General features: G+C 41.7%; 1 long non-coding RNA gene across 1 annotated transcript; it reads right to left on the bottom strand.

The window, feature by feature from the left end:
- Positions 1-13,943: 13,943 nt before the first annotated feature.
- On the bottom strand, positions 13,944-18,566 carry LOC309400991. Its single transcript, XR_014176742.1, has 6 exons — positions 18,429-18,566; positions 17,020-17,135; positions 16,899-16,929; positions 15,939-16,032; positions 14,583-14,661; positions 13,944-13,974 (listed from the first exon to the last, which is right to left on the bottom strand). It is a non-coding gene; the product is annotated as an uncharacterized lncRNA (long non-coding RNA).
- Between the last annotated feature and the right edge of the window lie 2,213 nt (positions 18,567-20,779).

Raw genomic sequence — 20,779 nt, forward strand, 5'->3', positions numbered from 1 at the left:
GTGGGAGTACCTAGTGACTCCCGAAACTGCCCGTGCGGCCGCATTCTGAACCAACTGCAGCCTTCGGGTGCATCTCAAGGGGAGCCCCATGTAGAGAGCGTTACAGTAGTCCAGCCGGGACATCACAAGCACATGGGTGACTGTGCGGAGGGCGGTCCGATCCAATAGGGGACGCAATTGGCGCACCAGGCGAACCTGGTGAAACGCCCCCCTTGCCACGGCTGTCACATGGTCATCCATTGACAGCCGGGCATCTAGGAGGATGCCCAAATTGCGTACCCTATCCACGGGGGCCAGATGTTCGCCCCCAATGGCCAGTGATGGGGTCAACTGGTTGAACCGGGGTGCCGGTAGCCACAGCAACTCCGTCTTGGACGGGTTGAGCTTGAGTCTGTTACTTCCCATCCAGATCCGTACGGCTTCCAGACACCGGGACCTCACTTCGACGGCATCGTTGGGGTGGTTCGGGTTAGAGATGTACAGCTGGGTGTCATCCGCGTACAGATGGTAATCTACCCCAAACCCACGAACCCATGAATGATCTCGCCCAGCGGCTTCATGTATGTGTTGAACAGGAGAAGCAAGAGGACCGACCCCTGTGGCACCCCACAAGTGAGCGGCCTCAAGGTCGACCTCTGCCCCCCTGCCAACACAAATTGCGCTCGGCCAGAGAGGTAGGAGGAAAACCACCGCAGAACGGTGCCCCTCACCCCCAGCCCCTCCAGTCGATGCAATAGGATACCATGGTCAATGGTATCAAAAGCCGCCGAGAGGTCTAATAGGACCAAGATGGAGGAGCAACCCCCATCTCTGGCCCTCCAGAGATCATCTACCAACACGACCAAAGCCGTCTCCGTGCTATGGCCGGGCCGGAAACCGGACTGGCGCGGGTCCAGATAATCAATTTCCTCCAAGTGGCGTGGGAACTGTTGTGCCACCACACTCTCTACAACCTTCGCCAGGAAGCAAAGGTTGGAGACAGGACGGTAGTTGGGTAACATAGCTGGGTCCAGGGAAGGCTTCTTGAGTAGGGGCCTCACCACCGCCTCTTTCAGGACGGTCGGCAAGAGCCCCTCTCTCAAAGAAGCGTTGACTAACTCCTGGAGCCAGCCTCGTGTGACCTCCCAGGATGCCAGTATAAGCCAGGAGGGACACGGGTCCAATAAACATGTGGTGGCTCGCAGTCGCCCAGGCAACCTGTCCATATCGTCGGAAGTAACAGAGTCAAACTCCTCCCAGAATGGAACCTCAAGACCCACCTCCGACGTCCCCTCTAGACCACTAGAGGGGACCCACTCGCTGCGAATCTGAGCGATTTTGTCCTGCAGATACTCCCCAAATTCCTCTGCTCTACCTTGCAAAGGGGCTTCCCGCGGCCTCTGTTGAAGGAGGAAGCGGGTCACCCTAAACAGGGCGGCAGGGCGGTTATCTGCGGACACAATAAGAGTGGCACAATACTGACGCTTGGCCACTCTTAAAGCCATAAGGTAAGTCTGCAAATAGGCTCTCACCTGTGATCGGTCAGATTCAGAGTGTGACGATCTCCATCTGCTCTCTAGGCGTCTCTTGCGGCGCTTCATCACCCTCAGCTTCTCGGTGAACCAAGGGGCCTGGGTGGATCGCTGCCGCAAGAGAGGCCACAAGGGCGCAACCCGGCCCAAGGCCCCGGCGGCCGCACTGTTCCATGCAGCCACTAGGTCCTCCACCCGGGTGCGGGTCAGGGCTACAGGAAATGGCCCAAGTTCCGTCTGGAACCTATCAGGTTCCATCAGGCGTCTGGGGCGGAACCATCTAGGACATTCCGGTTCCGCCTCCCCGCGATGGGGGGTAGCGGCTGGGAAGTCGAGCCGGAGAAGTGAGTGATCTGACCATGACAGGGGTGTAATGACTAAATCCTCTACTCCTAGATCACTCCTCCACTGGCCAGAGACAAAGATAAGATCCAGTGTGTGACCACCCTCGTGTGTGGGGCCCTGAATTACTTGGGTCAGGTCCATGGCTGTTATGGAGGCCATGAACTCCCAGGCTACCTTGGATGTTTCCCCTACCGATGGCAAGTTAAAGTCCCCCATGACCAACAGCCTGGGGGTCTCAACCGCCATCTCTGCAATCACCTCGAGGAGCTCGGGCAGGGCTGCTGATGCATAGCGAGGAGCCAAGTATACAATCAGCAAGCCCAACTGTCTCCCTGGGCCCCACTTCACGCACAGGGACTCACAACCAGTTATCTGTGGCACAGTGGACTCTCTCGGCTCAAGGCCTTCCCTTACGATGACCGCTACCCCACCACCCCTGCCAAGGGCCCGTGGCTGATGAAATGCGCGGTAACCTGGCGGGCACATTTCCACGAGGGGGAGACCTCCCTCGTGGCCCAGCCAGGTCTACGTTATCCCTGCCAGGTCCGCTCCCCCTCCGAGACCAGGTCGTTAATGAGGGGGGCTTTATTGGCAATGGACCTGGCGTTGCATAGCATCAGTCTCAGGCCCCGGCTCTGTAAGTCCTGACCACCTAGATTGCGGGGGTTGGGACATATGACCGGCCGTAACCAATGACCACGGTCTCCCAACCGGTTATAGGATCTCTGTCTACCCTCGCACTTACCCCTCCCCACGACCGTTGGGATAGAAAGACCCTCTTCTGGAGTGTCACTACTCCCCCCCTTAATAGTTCCGCTCACTCCCTTGCTAACCCCACCCGTCGGCCTGGCACTGGTCGCTCCCTCAGCCTGACTAAGCCCACCCCCCACCCTTGAACCCCCTTAAATACGGATAAAAATATAATTAAAAAACCCCTGAGACTACGCTTCGTCCACCTCTCTGGATTAATAAATCCTTCATCAAGGTGGGCCCTCGAAAGGGCGGAGGGCCATACTTGCGAGAGGGGGGACTCCCGCAGTAGGATCAGGTCTGCCCTCGAGTATATGATGGATCACATTACCGGCAGGGCATCAATTGATTACAGGGATGTTACAGGTGTTGGAATACATAATTAAAAATTCACTAATTCCAGTAAGACGATGTCCGGTACGAAAAGGCCAAAATCCTGGGTAAGGTGGTAAGATGGTCAGTGGATGGTCACATAAAGTGCACATAGTCACATAGAGTGCAGTATCACGGCGTGGCCTTAGCAAATCCAGCCCAGAGCTACTCTTCCAGGGCCATAGGCAACGGGCCTCGGCCAGAGATAGTACATGGACGGGCCCGTTGCAAGATCTCCCGGCCCCCTTATGGGTCCTGGCATTAGAGTGATTACAACAGGGCAGTAAGTAAGTCAGTCAATGGGGAGTGGCCTCAACCTAGGGCTTCTAGGCCCTGGCCTAGCTGTTATGCAGACCTCCCGATTCCCGGCTACCATGGCCCTCCGCATTCGGCAGTCCCAGCTTGCCTTCTGTCCAGCCTGGTGTCCCGGCCTCTGGAACCAGGCCTCGCACATCCTTCGGCATTCCAAGCCCGGCACACCTCGGCAGACCTTCTGGCCAGCCTCCTGCCCAGCCTCCTGCCCGGACTCCACCGCTTCACCACTCCGCTCCACTCCGACATCTGGAAAACGTCTCCATTCCGTCTCCATTCTGTCTCCATTCCGCTCCGGCATCTAAAAACCTCCTGCCAGGCCTCCGACGCTCCGCCCTCTCCCCCAGCGGTCTCGGCTTACTCCCCCGGCAGGCTTTTCAAGCTCTTGAAACCCGACATCGGCCAAACACCAAACCGACATCGGCCAAACGTCCGGCGTCTCCAGCTGACTCCAGCTGACCGGCGCCTTCTGGCCAGCGAAGCCCCCGTTCTCGATCGTCAGACCACCCTGGGGGCCGGCCCTGGTCTTGATGGGAAGCCAGGGTGGTTGCTTACTGGGCCTGACCCTCGGAAATGGTAAAGAGGGTCGGGCAGCATCCCTGTTTTCAAAAGAGCCCCGTGGTCCATGCAGAGCTCAAAGGCAGACCGCCATTGTCCAGGAAGCTCCTCCCACATTTCTATACTGTGCTTTAAACCAGTGATTCAAAGATGGTAAATTTTGTAACATTTTGCCACTCTTAACTCTGGAGATCAAGTCATGTGACAAATAATGGGAGTGATCAGAGTTGTGCTTTAGGAATGTGGAACAGGCAGAACCAATGACCCAATCTGGTCATATGTTCTGCTTCCACATCACTCATTGTCCCCTGTCCTCTTCATTAGCACCACATTTGCTTCATTTCTGTCTAACTTTTGTCACCTCCCACAGCTCCATATTCTCCCCAGGTTTCAGCAAGAAACATGTGAACAGACCTCATAACTGTATTTGGGAAATAAAAAAAGGTATGTTGTGGTTATTTTGCTACTGTTCTTGGATTACCAGATGTCCTGCAAAGGAAGGACATCTTCTCCATTTGTTCTCATATTCTCCGTATGCCAAGCATGGCCTTGAAGTCAAATATTGTCCAGCTTTTTGAGTATTTTTTTTAAAAATTGGATTGTTTTCACAGCAGTAGCCATTCATATTTTTGGGTACTGTGACCTTGTAAACTGTTTTCTTTCCCTCATATATAGACAGATTTAATGACTTAGATTTATACTAATTTCCTGAATTCAGCAATGAGCTTCATTCCAGCCCCTTCAAAACTATGATCACTGTAGTCTATAGATAACATAATTCATAGATTTTTATGATGACATTTGGAATCATGTTATTGTTAGTTTTATATAATTGCTAACATATGTTCTTGAAAATAAATATTCTTTGGAAAAACCAAGATTTTCAGTTCTGGAAAAAATAATTCCATGTTTTGTTATTGATGTTGTAAGCATATGAGATTGTTACATTAGCCAGGAGACCACAATGCTATTGCAGAGTAGTAGTTTTGCTGCCAATTTAACAGATCTGCTGTAGGAAATGTTCATATGCTTCCCAAGGTGCACCCTGGATGGTGAGACAGCTTTGCAATATAAGAAAGATGAGCACCTCTTCCTAGGCAGGAAGGGGGCATCCTAGAAGGCCCCCTTCCTGCCCAGAGTTGTCTCACAACTGGGCATCACAACCAGGAAGGTTCAGAACCAGAAGGAATCTGACTGCCTGAATGGAGCACCAACTCATCTCCACACCAAAGCCCTACCTAATTATTTGCATAGCACATGCTTTTGAAATGTTAGGTGGACAGAAGCTGAAGCGTGTGATAGTAGTTCACCTCACTGTATAATGCTGGACTCAAACTGCTAGAGCAGAGACCTTCATGAAGTTACTGAGCCACTGTGCTTCTAAATTCCATGTTCTTGTTGGCGTAAATACTTTTTTTTTTTGCAGTTTATAATTTTTGTTATGAATGCTAAGAAAGTTAATGGGTTAATGTGTCCTCTTTTTCAATTGTCTATTCAGATATCTAGTAACCCTATAATTCCCTTTTTTAAAGTCAGAATCACCCATATAATAAGACAGTGATTATCTAGTTCCAGTTAGTTCACTCCTATTGACCTAACAAGCTATACAATAGCAAAATCTGTTTCAATACTGTTTTTTATCTTGTGTCTTTCCATTGGTTTCCTTAGTCTGCCTTACTTTAACTCGGAAGCTGCCCAAGGAAGTTATTGGGGTCTGGGGCTGGGGAGGAAAATATGAATGATTATTGAGAAATCTAAGAAGAGATCTGAAATCAGACCAATCCCAATTCTATTGCAATTCCCTTATATCATGCTTGATAGCAAATAGGAACTGGTAAATTTTACATGTTTTTGCTATGTTGAGGCGGGCAGCAAAATGCAATAGTGGGAGAAAGGCCTTGAAAACAGCAAAGATAGCATTCACATTTCCAGTTGAGTGTATTCCAATATGGGAAAAACAGTGTTCTTGTTTGTTTATGTGGAATTTTCTATCAGTGTATCTAAAGTAGAGAAAGGCCCACTGATGTCATCCAAATATTTAAGACTTCAGCAACTTATGAAAGGTACAATCATTCTAACAGAAATACACAATTGTTCTGCAATTTAATTTGCAACATTATCCAGTAAAAACCATTTAGTGTCTCAAATTATTGGACTTACTGATGTTACTGTTTCTTTAAAAGTTCTTTGGTAAGTTTCAACTTGATTTTGTCATGCATTGTTGACTAGTAACGAAAACAGAGTGATATAAAGTTGCAGTGGTTTATTTAGGCAACAGGGAAGTGTTCTTTCTGGTATAAGGGAACAGGTTAAAATCGGTGAGTTTGTGGGAGGCAAGAGGAATGCACATAGGAAGACAAACGAAGCAGTGTGTTCTTGGCATCAGTTAAAAAATGAGTTGTTTGCAGACAGGAGGGAGAGGAAACATGGTTGCCACAAATAAAGCAAGTTACATACAGTATGTGAAATTGTGGTTTGAAGAAAATGCTCCAAATTATTGTGGCTGCCTTTCTTCCTTCTGTTACAGTGCTTTGTGAGAAGACAGTCTTCTTGGAGTCAAGCTGAGTGATTTTGTGAACTTTGTGCAGTTATTGTGCCAAAGTAGAGAGTAATTTGCCATTATCTTATTTGGGATGCTTGTAAAGTTATTTAATTCCCCAGACTATTCTACAGCATTCAGTTATTCTGAGTTAGGCCAAGGTTGTCTACATGCTCCCTAAAGCATGTCAATGCCAGATTCTTTGTGTACTGGGTATTGACTAGTGTAGTGATGTAGTGATTAAAAATATCAGGCAACTAAGACACCATGGGTTCTAGTCCTTCCTTAGGCACAAAGCCAACTGGGTGAGCCTGGGGCAGTCACATTCAGCCCTAAAAGAGGAAGGCAGTGGCAAGCAACTTTTGCCAGGAGAATAGCATGGAGTTGCCAGAAATAAAATTAACTTGAAGACACCCACAAGTTTTACTATCTTATTTGGTTTCCTTACCAGTAAATGTTACATAGTAAATGTTACATAGCAAAGCAATTTGAGTAGCTTGCAGTGAAAATAGGACCAGAAAATTGTTTCAGACTGTTATAATTTTACTTACATGTTGTACTAAACACATTACACTTAAATTAAAGATCCACCTGCACAGTTCTTAAGAAGCTTACCATAACAATCTAATGAAGTATGAATACAGTTATGCTCTGTTTTTTACAGGTGGAAAGAGGGTGATAATTTTTGTTTATTGTTTTTAACCTACCCCTATTATTTTTATAAGTAACTAGAACAGTATTTTCCAAACCTGGATAAATTACCCAAAATTGTCTTAAAATGGTTTTTCTTCATGTAATGACATGCAAACCCAATCACAAAGGCACATTTAAATAAGGACTTTATGATATGCATTTTTCATTATGAAAGAAAAAGTTTGGAAAGCACTTTGCTACAGCATGATGGTTTCATAAAATGTGTTTAAAAGAATTAGCATTTGCATATGAAAATTTACTTAATTATTTATATCTAATTGAAGTTTCTCAGTAATTTTTATAAATAACATTTTGAACATTTTAGAATAATGAATTAAAACAATTAAATACTAAGGAAATGAGGCATGTGTATTAGGACTAAGCATTCTATCTTTTTTTATGCAAATGTTTTTCAAAGTAGTAATTTCATGGCAAAAAAAATTCATATAAGAATTAATTGAACTAGAGCCATAAACCTATTAAAAGTCAATGAACTTCTACTAAGGTCAGAGACTCCATTAAGGTTTTATTTTACGCCACGTGGCTTCACTATTAATTATATCCTGATGAGATTTTTTTGAGTAAAAGTAAGACTGGGAACATCACACATTTAAAGCATATGTTTATGATTATTGCCAGTGGCAACCAATGGAGGTCACAGGGAATGCAACGAACAGCAGTAGCATGAAGGTTGGCCATGCAGTAAGTATTTTCCACTTCCTGGAAGAATGAAGCTTAGTCACAAGCATTCCTAGTTAAGATTTACAGTACTTCTACCTCTAAGATTTATATTAAGGATGGGATAACTGGTGGACTCCATCATTATTCTTCCCAGCATTCATCAATTCAATTTCAATTTATTAAAGCTATTTCACAGCAAACTAATTAAAAAGCAGGAGGAGACCCAAATAACCAAAACTAATGTCATATAATCAGTTATAACATTAGGTTTATTTTCCTTCTAGATTCCCTTCTGCAAAAATCTCATTGGTATTTTTAGCGTATGAAGATTGATACCATACTTCTCCCATTAAAGGTTTTTGGTAGCTTGCAGATGCTTGTTATTTGGTTTAGATTACTGATTATATCCTATCAGTTCAGTACCATTCTTAAGTGATCAGATATATAACGTTCTCCAGGGTGAGATTGTACTATAACTCAATTTCTTGCTGGATTATCATATTTTGTTTTGCTTTTCTTTATTTGCCAGAACCCAATCAAGATTCAATAAAGCAGTCTGTGGAAAGCCACATGAATCAGTTTTTGCATGAGATACTACTTCTAGGAATATTTTAAAAAATATTACTTAAAGTAAAGTGGAGCATCATAATAAATAATAACCCAGTTTGAGCCAGTCATTAAATATTCAGGATTATTTTTCATTCCATTCTCCCATATTGAATCGAGGTAACAAAACCTCTAATATTCTATCCAGTGTTTTGTTTCTATTATAATCAGCATAGATTCTAACATAAGGATTGTTTAGAAACATTTTGGAGTGCGGAACATAGAAGTAGGGCTGGGGTGAGCCCCCTTGTCAATGCCAAGTCTCCTCTGCCAACTCACTACTACCAAGTCATTGCAGGATAACTCAACATGGACAATTCTTGGCAGTGACAATTCGGTACGGGCATTCAGATGGAGAGCCAGGGAGGTGAATAAGCAGGTGGGCAGAGTGACAACAGCAGCAGCCTAGGGCATTTACATTTTCACATCCCCTGCTGCCACTGCTGTTGCTTCCATACTGATGTCCAGGCTATTCAGAATTTGGACTATTTGGTGATGGCAGTGGATGGGGATAAGGTAACAGCCATGGGCATGGGTTCCTGTCCTAGACTCTAATAATAATAATACAATAGTAGAGTTGGAAGGGACCTTGGAGGTCTTCTAGTCCAACCCCCTGCCTAGGCAGGAAACCCTATACCGTTTCAGACAAATTGCTATCCAACACCTTCTTAAAGACTTCCAGTGTTGGGGCATTCACAACTTCTGGAGGAAAGCTGTTCCACTGATTAATTGTTCTAACTGTCAGGAAATTTCTCCTCAGTTCTAAGTTGCTTCTCTCCTTGATTAGTTTCCACCCATTGCTTTTTGTTCTGCCTTCAGATGCTTTGGAGAATAGTTTGACTCCCTCTTCTTTGTGGCAACCCCTGAGATATTGGAACACTGCTATCATGTCTCCCCTAGTCCTTCTTTTCATTAAACTAGACATACCCCGTTCCTGCAACCGCTCTCTGAGATCTGAGAGTCTTTCACTGCAGATCTCTTGCACTGATTCTATTTAACTTGTAAGAGAGATATGATTGATTGGGTGTTGCAATCTGTTGAGACACTCATTTCAATATTAAACTATACTGCTTCTAATAAAGGACAATATTTGTAGCTCAGGGTTGAAATGAGGGGTCTGAGGTGCTTTCTTACTTGCTTGTTTTTTTTGCAGATGTTTCATTACCCTAACTAGGTAACTCTGATGATGTTATCTAGTTAGGATAATGAAACGTCTGCAAGAAAACAAGCAAGCTCAGAAAGCACCATGGGCCCCTCTACTGCTGCTTTTGAAGCATGCATGTTATAGCTATTTGATAATTTTAACCATGAGTAGTTTTGTACATAACTGAAAAAAATCAACTTGCTTAATATTATAGTTTCTCTAAATGGAAGAGCAAATGCTAATATAAAGCTGTATATTATTAAAAATAATTTTTAAAACTTGAGTTTTTACAGCAATTCTGACTCCACATTATTGTAAGGGTCAGGGGTCCTCAACCCCAGATCCACAAACCGCTACCAGATGTGGGTCATTGAGAACCGGGCTACACAAGCAGTGGACAAGCATGCCAAGCTCCACTTGCACATGCGTAATTAGGTTGTGCATGTGATACCATTCCCACCTCCTCCTTCCTGCTGCTGCCAGTCCAGAAAGAATTGGGGGATTGCTGTTCTAGGTTATGAAATACTTTTTCTATCAGAGTTAGAATTATGTCTCTAGAATAGCAGTTAGTAACTTGACAACTGTACTCTACTATTACAATGCATCATGCGATATGTTTAATAGGAACTACAAGTATCATGCTCCTATAAGCAATTGCTTATGATTACCACAAGCAAAATAAAATTATGCTTCCACTTTTTTTTTTGCTTTCTTGAAGTGAATAAAAATGGGAGCCACAAATACAGTAAAAGTGCTTCCAGATATATCGGTAATCTACTCCTGCCAACAGAAACATAGTTGTGTAGAATCTGTAGGTGCTACCAGAAAGTTTGTCCTTGAAATAAGATAAGACTGAGCATTTCTCCTTTCTCTTTTATTCATTAGCCGACCTCCTCCTTGTACATGTCTTGGTATATGTTTTTGTAATATGTATGTCTTGTCTATATATTTATTTCATATGTTCTATTGTACGCCGCCCCGAGTCCTTCGGGAGAGGGTGCGGCTAAGAAATAAATATTTATTATTATTATAAATATTTATTATTATTATTATTATTATTATTATTATTATTATTATTATTATTATTATTATTATTATTATTATTATTATTATTATTATTATTATTATTATTATTATACGATTGTATCACAGCGGCCAGTTGTTTCGCCAGATTTGGCATTAATTACTAGTCGGGCCCCACCCAGGGGCCTAGGACGTCGTAACATATTTTCGTAATATGTGTGCAGATCCAAGCAGTGCGGCCTTTTGCATTTGACTGATGGTGATTTTGTCAATTTTTAACTGTTTTAAATGTAATTCCAGTGCTTTTGGAATAGCACCCAGTGTGCCGATTACCACTGGAATTACCACTGCTGGTTTGTGCCATAATCGTTGGATTTCGATTTTTAAGTCCTGGTATTTCGCGATTTTTTCATATTCCTTCTCGGCGACCCTGCTATCACCTGGTATTGCGATGTGTTTATTATTATTATTATTATTATTATTATTATTATTATTATTATTATTATTATTATTATTATTATTTTAAAAGGAGAACTTTTAAAACACTACTGGGCAATAAAGGGTCTGCAACATAAAAGAAAAAGATGGAGAAATTTAGATGCCTTATCTTTTTTTCTGCTGCAATGAAAGAATTTTATAAAATTCATATTTTAAAAGTTACTAATTGCAAAAGCTGCTCTGGAATAACTAAATTGCAAGGCCTCACTAAAACAGCAGTTTAGATTTTAAATATATCCACATGCTGGTTTTATATAAGAATATTAAGGACCTTTTTTGGGAAGAATAAAAAATAAACAAGCCCCTCACCCACAAAAATATTAGCTAAGTGGTGAAAGACTACGCATCAAAAGCAATGGCTGCATATTATGGCAAGCCTTAAATTTTTAACCATCAAACTAAGCAATAACGTGGTTGATAAAATACCGAAGGTGTGTTCATTTATTAAGTTCAAACTGAACAATTAGGTTGTTTAGCATAATATAGGTGGTCTTCAAATTATAATAGTTCATGTAGTTTGAACTGAAAAATGTGATATATAAATGGTTTCCATACTTATAACTTTGCAGCATCCACATGGCTGACATACAACCACAACTGAGCCCAAAGCTCTTTTGCTGAGATAGTTTTAAAGTGAATTTTGCCATTTTCCAGCTACCCTTGCTATAGTTGTTAAGTGAATCAACAACAAATATAGTTGTTAAGTTTTTAAATTAATAACACAGTTGTAAAATGAATTTGACTTCCCTGTTGATTTTGCTTATGAGGAGGTCGTAAAAGGTGATTAATGACCCTTGAACACTGCAGCTATCATAAATATGAGTCAATTACCAAGTGTCTGAAATTTGATCATGTTACCATGGAGATGCTGCAATGATCATGAGTGTGAAAAAGATAACTCAATTTTTTTCAGCGCCATTGTAACTTCAAACGGTTACTAAATGAACTGTTGTAACTCAAGGACTATCAGGTTGTCCTCATCTTACAACAATTCATTTAGTGACGTTCAAAGTCAACTGCACTGAAAAAACTAACATATCTTTCAAAGTGAGGATCTTTGCAGCATCCCCATGATCATGTGATCAAAGTTTAGATCTTAGCAACTGGTTCATATTTATGACACTTACAGTGTCCCAAGATCGTGTGATCCCACTTTGTGACCTCCTGACAAGCAGTCAATAGGGAAGCCAGATTCACTTAACTTGGTTACTAACTTATCACCTGCAGTGATTCACTTAACAATGGAGGCAAGTAAAATGGGGCAAAACTCACTTAAGAAATGTCTCACTTAACAACAGAAATTGTGGGCTCAACTGTGTATATCGAGGACTATCTGTATTATAAAAACTTAATTTGATCCTTTGCTTTTGTTGCAAAATATTTCAAAACTGGCACATGGAATGTGAGATTCTCCTTATAGTAAACTATGTGCTTTTAAACTGTTTTAGAGATGTTGGGTCAACTTTACCAATATTACCTCTAATCATTTGTGATTTATGTATTGTCAAATAATAATCATGTTAACTTATCCATGTGACTCCAGATGCACTGCAGTTGCAACCAGAAGTGATTTGTGCAAAAATGTGATTTTTTGTAGTCATACCCAGGATGGGCAAACTCACTAATGGGCTTTAACTTTACAATATGCCAGTATTTCTTATTTTGGATATAATTCTATCTGGGATTCCCTTAAAAATTGCAATTTTCTAGATAGTAGGTTTTCTCTTTCCTCAGTATGTTCAAACAGTGATCAAAGAGTCATTATTGGTGGAGATGCATTAAGTTGGATTCCTAGATTGAAAAGCATACTGATAGTATATGATTCTATACAATTCTATATCATATGTGAAAGGGTGGGGATGGGGACCTCTAATTCACAAAATGACTGCAATAAACCTGACCTAAAGTGAAAAAAAAGCTAAGCAGAGAACCAAACAGAAACCAAGAGAATATGCCTATATTTGGCACAAAATTAACAACTTTAATCTTGAAATATTAAATTAAGAGGTACAGTTTAAAAAAAAATGAAAGCAATATTTCATCTATTGTTTCATACATGGATGCAACTGAAACTAGAACGCTTCCTGCAAGAAAGTAAATAATTCATAGTGACAACTTCATAGAGAATGTATTGTCCCTGCACACATTAATTCATGGAGGTGTGACCGAAAACAACGAACGGGTGCCTTTATCCTTCATTGCGTCATTCGCTGGTCTCGTCTTACATCGTTTTGTTGCCCCTGAAATGAAAGGCATGTCTTCAACTAAAATTGAGAAGCCTCCATCCCAACAGCAAGAGGGGAGATTTTTCCAAACTAATTTCGAAATAAATGCAGCGCCAAAGTTCCTTGTTTGTGGAGCAAAACCAATTCCTGCTGGAGGGAGGGCGAGGAACGAAACAAGCAGCAGTCCCCAGTAAAGACAAGCCCCTCCTCCTGTTCTTCTCCCCCCTCCTCCACGCCCCAAGCCGGCAAATGGCAGTCAAGCAGGGCGGAGTAGGAGAGCGCGCCGGTCACTCGCCCCGAGTCTCTTCGCTGGGATGCGCAGGCGCGGGGCTAGCTGGGGCAGCGCCGCCTCCACCCGCACCTTCGAACAGCTTTTGGGGACTTTCGGCGAGCAGGCTTCCGCGAGATTTCCTCTTTTCCTTGAAGCGGCCAGAGTGGGAAATCCTGAGATTGCGACGGTTGCCAATAGGCGACTGGTTCTCCCAAGAGTCTGAAGAGTTGGGGGAAGCGAAGAGGAGCTCAGAGGGATCCAGCGGCGGAATTTCTTTGCTCTTCTTTCTACCTGACAGAGATTTCCACCAGCTGCTCGGGGAGCTTTTCGCCCCGCCCGCCCCCGAAGGGGTTTTGGAGGCACTACTGCTCTCTGACATATTCTGAAAACAGAAAGCGCCGGGTCTTTCCTTCCCCGTTCGGAGGGCAAGGGGTAGTCCGAATTTCCTAGGGGATTAAAAAAAAGAGGAAACGTTTCAGCGAATTTGCCAAGGCTGGAACCATCACGGCCTGTGGTGCAAGGAACGGAGGACGGTGGTTTTCAGGATGCGTTGCGTTTCAACGCTGCTTCCCCTAGAATCTGTAAGGTCAACTCTAACTGGGGAGTAACGATTTGGTACCTTCGTACCCAGCTATATCTGTCAATAGGTCTGTTATTTTACTCCAGAAAAGCCATATTGCCTATCCCCCCCATTGGGACTTATTCCTACCCTCCAATCATTCAGTAGAGCTTGAAGAGTTAATCCTGTGCTCATCAGCAACGCAATCCTGATTTTTCCTTTTTTTTCAAGTGTGTAGTAACCCCAGATATATCTTCAGTATAGATGATAGTTACTTTTTCTCAGTCGTAAGCAAGGCATTTAAATGACGCTCATGAAAAATAAGTTGCAGCACTAAGTTTTTAATCCAAAAAATGATTGGCAAAGGACCTGCAAATATTGACAAACTATTTATGGGAGGCTATTATAAAATACAATTAGAAGTGTAAAGGAAGGAGGATATGACTATCCCATCTACAGATCTGGGGTATATGAAGCAGCTTATCAGCATCTTACTTTCAAGGACTAGATTTTTCTCAAGTGTGGCGCAGACTTTTTCAGTATCAGTTTTGTTCAAGAAGGGCTGTGTCCATGCCTAAACACAAGAGCAGAGAAACTATGTAAACTTTAATTCAGCCAAGGTGCTTTGGAAAGTTAAAACCTTTCCATATGACATAGCTTCCTTTTATACTCATGAAAACATTAGCCATAGTTAAACCTTTCCAAGATTGGGCTCAGCAACCAAGAATTTAGTTGCTTAGCACTATTCATCCAAAGCTTCTTTAGTTGGAAGATTTAAGCACAGGGTATTTCCAGTACAGGAGGCTTACAATGCGCAGTGCCTCCTGATAAGCTCAGCAGGGATGGCAGACTTGTAGCAAAGTTCATTGCTGTCAATTTGTAGCTAATTGCTGACAAAATGTAGCTAAAATTGTAAGTTTTCAGGTTTCACAATTTTATCTTGTATGTTGCCCATGATGATAAGTACCAACAATAAGATTTAAAGACTAATAATATTCTTCCAGTTTAAACAGGGAAAGGGTTGTACTACTTCTTTCTCATTACTTGTTAGTAAACATGTACAAAGATTGAATTGAAAAAAAATGAAATAGTCTTGTAGGAGAAACTACATTTTATACAAGACTCATAAATTCTTTGTCAGCAATCAATGTCACTTAGGTCTGAATGAGAAAACATAAATGTATACGTTTGCAAAGTCTTCCAATCACAGAATATTTCCTTGTGAACTGTTTTACTTTATCATTGTCAATAAATTCACACAGCATCTTAAGCAAATTCACACAGCATCCAAAGCCATTTTTTTCCAACTGAAGGGAAGAACTGCTTTTTTACTTGCAGGTAACCATAGCTTACCTGCAAGTATTTTGAAGTGCATTCCATTCATTTAAGAAAAATGTCTTATTAGTTAACCAACAAATAAACTGACAGTAGCAGAACCAACAGTTTATAGACTTTAGGATTATCAAGTACCATACAACTTACTGAATTACTGAGAAGCATATTCCTTCCAGCAATACATTTAGTAAGAAACTCTCAACTGAGAATCATTGTATGTATCTAAGCAATGATGATAGATTCATAAAGTCTCTTCTGGTAGTGAGATGTTGACGGCAAAACAACCTGTTTCCATTAGTAAATTATGCTTCTTGCTAATCATAGCTAGAGGGCCCTTGTTGCATTCTTTACCAGAGTTCACCTTTAAGGCAGATACTATAGAGGACATGGCAAAGGACACTTTATAGCAAAATGTATTTTAAACTCTTACAGTGACACAAAACTCTAGCTTTAAATTTTAAAATAAACCTTGTAGTGTTTACTCAGTGCTACTGACTCAAATCAGACCATACTCACCACTGTTCCCTATAACTTCTGCTGGGTCCTTCAGGGCAGTCTGGAAGAAAAGAGTTCTGTGGTGTTCCTGCTTGCTTGTTGTATGTGCAGAAGGCTGTTGAGGAATGGTAAAAGTCAAAGAGGACAAGCATGTTTCAGAACAATTGAAAAGATAGTGGGGGAAGCTGATGTACATGTTTCATGGGGATTGCTTTAACTCCCATGAGATTTGAAGTGCAGCTCCATGCATCTTTGGTCGGAAGTAAATCCAAAGATATTTAAGATTTTCTCCGAGTTCAGGGGATTGTTTTACGAAGAGACGCATATAGGATTAAAGAACCCACAGGTGAGGCGCAAATCTGCAGGGATTCTTGAAAATACCAGGCGGAAATCCTCTTCCACTGGCAGAACTATTCAAGAGCGCGGAGCTGAAAGCCACCTCTGTTCCAGCTCATGCAGCGCAACCGAGCCGCAAAGAGAGTCTTCCTTTCATTGAGCACCAAAACCACCCTCCACCTCCCGCGACTTTAGTACAAGGTGCTGGTAGAAGGCAGGGGGGAGGGTGTTAGGACCGGCACACACTCGGCGCCGCGAGATAGGTGGGCGCCGCTCGACAGATTCCCCCCTTTCTTTTTTCCGGGAAGCGAGAGCGTGAGATGGAAGCAGAGCGCTTCTCCCGGGCAACACCTGTGGGAGCTTCCCAGGGGCAAGAAGGGAAGGCAAAACTGGGCTCTCACCTGTTCCCTTTGGAACTCACGCTCGCTCTTGCCGGTCACCAAGTGAATGGGAATAAACCCCCAGACCATCATCTCGCGTCCCGCGGAGGGATTGTAGTTACCTGCCTTTCCTGAGAACCTCGCTACCTCAGCAACAGGCTGTCTCAGAGTCAGCCGTCTTGAAGTGCCCGCCCGCTCCAAATGGGAGAGATCAATTTTCCCAGGTGAACCTTGTAGGGTCGCGTAGTAGAAGAAGCTAACTTACCCCGAACAGCCTCTAAAGTCGACAGAAGCAGCTGGGGGGAAAAAGGAACGTATAGTCACGAAAATACTTTTGTCCATTATTTTTAAATGCAACGTTGTACAATCTAACCCGCCCGACTCACTTTCTTCAGCGGTGGAAACTGTGCTGGGTACTTCTTGGGAAAACAACTAGGAGGCAGGTGTAGGTGAGCCCTCGAGTAGGACCCGCCCTTTTCTTCTTCAAAAAAGTGATTGGTTCCTATAAAAAAGCAATTTGACAAGCGTTGGTCCGCAGTAAGTAAAAACTCAGCAAGCCCTAACATTTCAAATGACTAGCAAGGATAGCTATAACAGAGAGCAGGGTAAAAATTGATCTTTGTCCATTTAATTGGATGTTGGAAGTTGCAGTTGACAAATTGGTTCTCTTCTCTTTTTCTCCCCTTGTAAATTGAAGAGAAGTCATATTAGAACTCACTAAAAGACAGTAACAAACATTGGTAATAAAATTTGCATAACAAATATTGATAATAAAATGCACCTAAACGTTTCTGGGAATAATTGAAGAAAGCACCAAAAATTGAAGAGAAGAAGAGGGACTGGAACTCATTACATGAATAGCTATATTTCTTTAGCTTATTTCATATATGAATATTATTCATATCTATTTGGGGCAAGGGTAGAGATATAGCTTTCTGCCTTCTGGAGGAGAAATTATAGTTTAGCATTAAACATATGTTCAAGCAGAGACTAAGTGGGGGGACAGGAGACCCTTGCAGTTCTAGGATTTTGTTTGTTTCTAACATGATTAAAGTCATGTTAAAGTATTATGTTAACATTGATACTTTAACATGACTTTAATGCATTCTGTTTGAGGCCCTGGAAAGGCAGAATGAGAGAAGTTTCTTGGGCTAATCAATGTCCCACTGAGGTGATCTCCTAAACCAGTATTTCTCAACCTTAGCAGCTTGAAGATATGTGGACTTCAACCCCCAGAATACCCCTGCTGGCATCACACATCTAGCTTGATGCCTCCTGGATACAGAATGATAGCACATGGAAACAAATTTTTGATCTCAGAAATACAGTTGAGGGTATTTTGACCTGGAGTAGAAAGACAATCATAGAAATGTAAATGTCTGAGCTATGAATAATAGCCTCAAAGATTTAAGTTTTTTGTGTATGCAGAGTCAATAGTTAAGGTACTAATAACAACTTGTGTTTATCCACTGGCATGTTTCCATTTCAGACTGATCAGTGTGGCTTAAAAAATAAAGCTTTTGAACTCATCATTTGCCCACCACCAAAATTTACAATTTACAAACTTTCCCCAGTCATTGTATGCTCTTTTTTTTAAGACTATCACCTTTTCAGGTTTGTTTTACTATTAAAGATCTTTCTCTTCTTACCCAACCCTAAATGCGTTAATAAAAGAACTTAAAATTTTTGATTGTTTTTAAATAAAAGGAATATGAGTTATTTCAAATTATAACCAATTTGGTGGGTTTAAGACACAATAGAGCCAACAAAAACACACACAAAGCACATTACTTACTTCTACTCTTTCTTCCACAGTCTACTCACAGTTACTGCTACTCCAATACTCCCCCAGTAGTTTCGCAGCAAGCTTTTATAATTCACTTTGCCCTGCTGACACTGAGGAGAGGCCTTGAAAGACCGAGAGAGAGAAAAAGCACAGGTGCTGGTAGGTTTGGGGGCAGCCTGGTTTCATGGTTATATGTCATTTGTAAGGACATATGTAATCCTACTTAAATACCAACATTAACGTTCTAGAATAATAGAAAAGATAAATTATGCTTACTGCATCTTCTTTTATTCTCTCTCCCTCTGCTTGCCTTTACTTATGCCCCAATTGATTTCAGTGGAGTTTGATCATGTCAATGACTTTCCAGTACTTTCCAGACATTCTCCTCCTTTTTTCAGATCTGAAGAAGCTTTTTGGCTGAGAAGCAAAACATTTTCAGAGAAAAAAGCCAAGAAAGTCCAGTTGCCTTTTTGAGGGGGGAGGGAACACCTTTGGGCCAACCGTGATCTGGATGACTAAAAATGTTCATAGACCCCCTTCTTCTTTGTTTTACTATTTCCTATCTTGCCTTCTGTGTGGCCATTTTGGGAGTAAAACTGTGTTATATCAGGGACCGCAGCAGCGGCTGATAACTTTCTGAAGCAGCGTTTGAAGCTGGTGCCATTATAATCATGCAAACGATGCCTTGAAAGATGCACAGAACTATCACTTCCATGGTGTCATTACTAACTGTTTTGCTTCGCAACAATTTTTTTAGCACAATTGTGGTGGTAAATCCAGAACTGTAGTGTAAAAACGATATTTACAATATAGCAAGAAGTTGTAGAAAACATTTGAGTAGGAGAACATGTATCTTTTCATTTCATTCTGTTTTGTTTTCTTGCTTTATTTTAGGAATCTAGGTTTATTTATAATCCTGATAATTTTAAAATAATTACACTTTTAATTTAAAGTTATAGAGATGTTGTGTTCAATGTGTGGTAATATTAGACTTCAAATGAAAAAAAAAGTATTCAATTCAAGCCACATTTGAGACTGTTGGTCATTATTGCGCATTTTCACATTGTAACACTTTTGATGCGATACCTTGTTAGCAAAAAAGGAGAATGTACATTTATTGGGTTTTGCAGTTCACACCTGGACTGTCAATGTTGAAATCTGTCTGCAACAGTGCCCAAGAGTTTTAAATTTTACAAAAATGATTTCCCCAAATAAATCCCCAAATGTTAAAAAGATTCTGGTTTGAGTTTGTTGTAGACAAAAATGTGGTTAAATATTTAGTCTTATGTTGCTAAATGAGACAGTTGTTAAGTGAATTTTGTCCCATTTTATGACCTTTCTTGCCTCAGGTGTTAAGTGAATCACTGCATTTGCTTAGTAACATGGTTGTTAAGTGAATCTGGCTTCACCATTGACTTTGCTTTTCTGAAGGTCACAAAAGGTTATCACATGACCCAGGGATACTGCAAACTTGATCAATATGATTTAATTGCCAGATATATGAATTTTGATCATGGAGATGCTGCAACAGTTGTAGCTTGAAAGTTGAAAACTGTTAAAAGTGACTTATAACAACCTTGAACAGTCACTAAATGAACTATTTTAAGTTTAGGACTATCTGTAGGGAAAAACTTGAAACTGGTTATTGGAGATGGTTGCATCTTTCTGTTAGAATATTTGACAAAAGTCTCAGTCATTTGAGCCATTTACTTATATTTATTTACTGAAACTGTGTATGTTGCCCCGTGACAGATCAAAGCAGCCCTCAATAACATAGCCTTCAATGTGGTCAATAAAAATACATCATCATCAATAAAATCACAAAATTAAAAACCAGTCATGGGATCAACACCAGTACTGTATATTGGGATGATCACCTGCATCCCAAACACACTGGAATAGAAGTGTCGTAACTTGCTTGGCTGGATGCCCTTCCAGATGCCTATGTAGAGTTTGCAACAAATATTTTCTTTTTGTGACTTAAGAGAAAAACATTTGTCGCTACCTAGGATTAAACTCTCAACGTTCCATCTGGGAGGTGAGCATCTTTATCACTAGGCCACCATGCTGCTCCAGTTAACTATTTCCTGGGAATCAAGCTGTTCTGTGCAGCTGGAGCAGCCAACAAAGAAGTCTGACTTTACAACCAGAGCTTCATAGTTTCACATACTTTGCTACATTACATATATAGGAAGTGGAGTTTCAACCCGGAAGAGGAGGAGATGCTCCTACAATAAAAATCGAGCCATAAGAGCTTTATTGGTTAAAAGCAGTGGTGGGATTCAATTTTTTTTTACTACCGGTTCTGTGGGTGTGGCTTGGTGGACATAGAGTGGCTTGGTGGACATGGCAGGGGAGTA

This window comes from Natrix helvetica, assembly GCF_964273705.1.
Source record: "Natrix helvetica genome assembly, chromosome: Z".
NCBI classification, from domain to species: Eukaryota; Metazoa; Chordata; class Lepidosauria; order Squamata; family Natricidae; genus Natrix; species Natrix helvetica.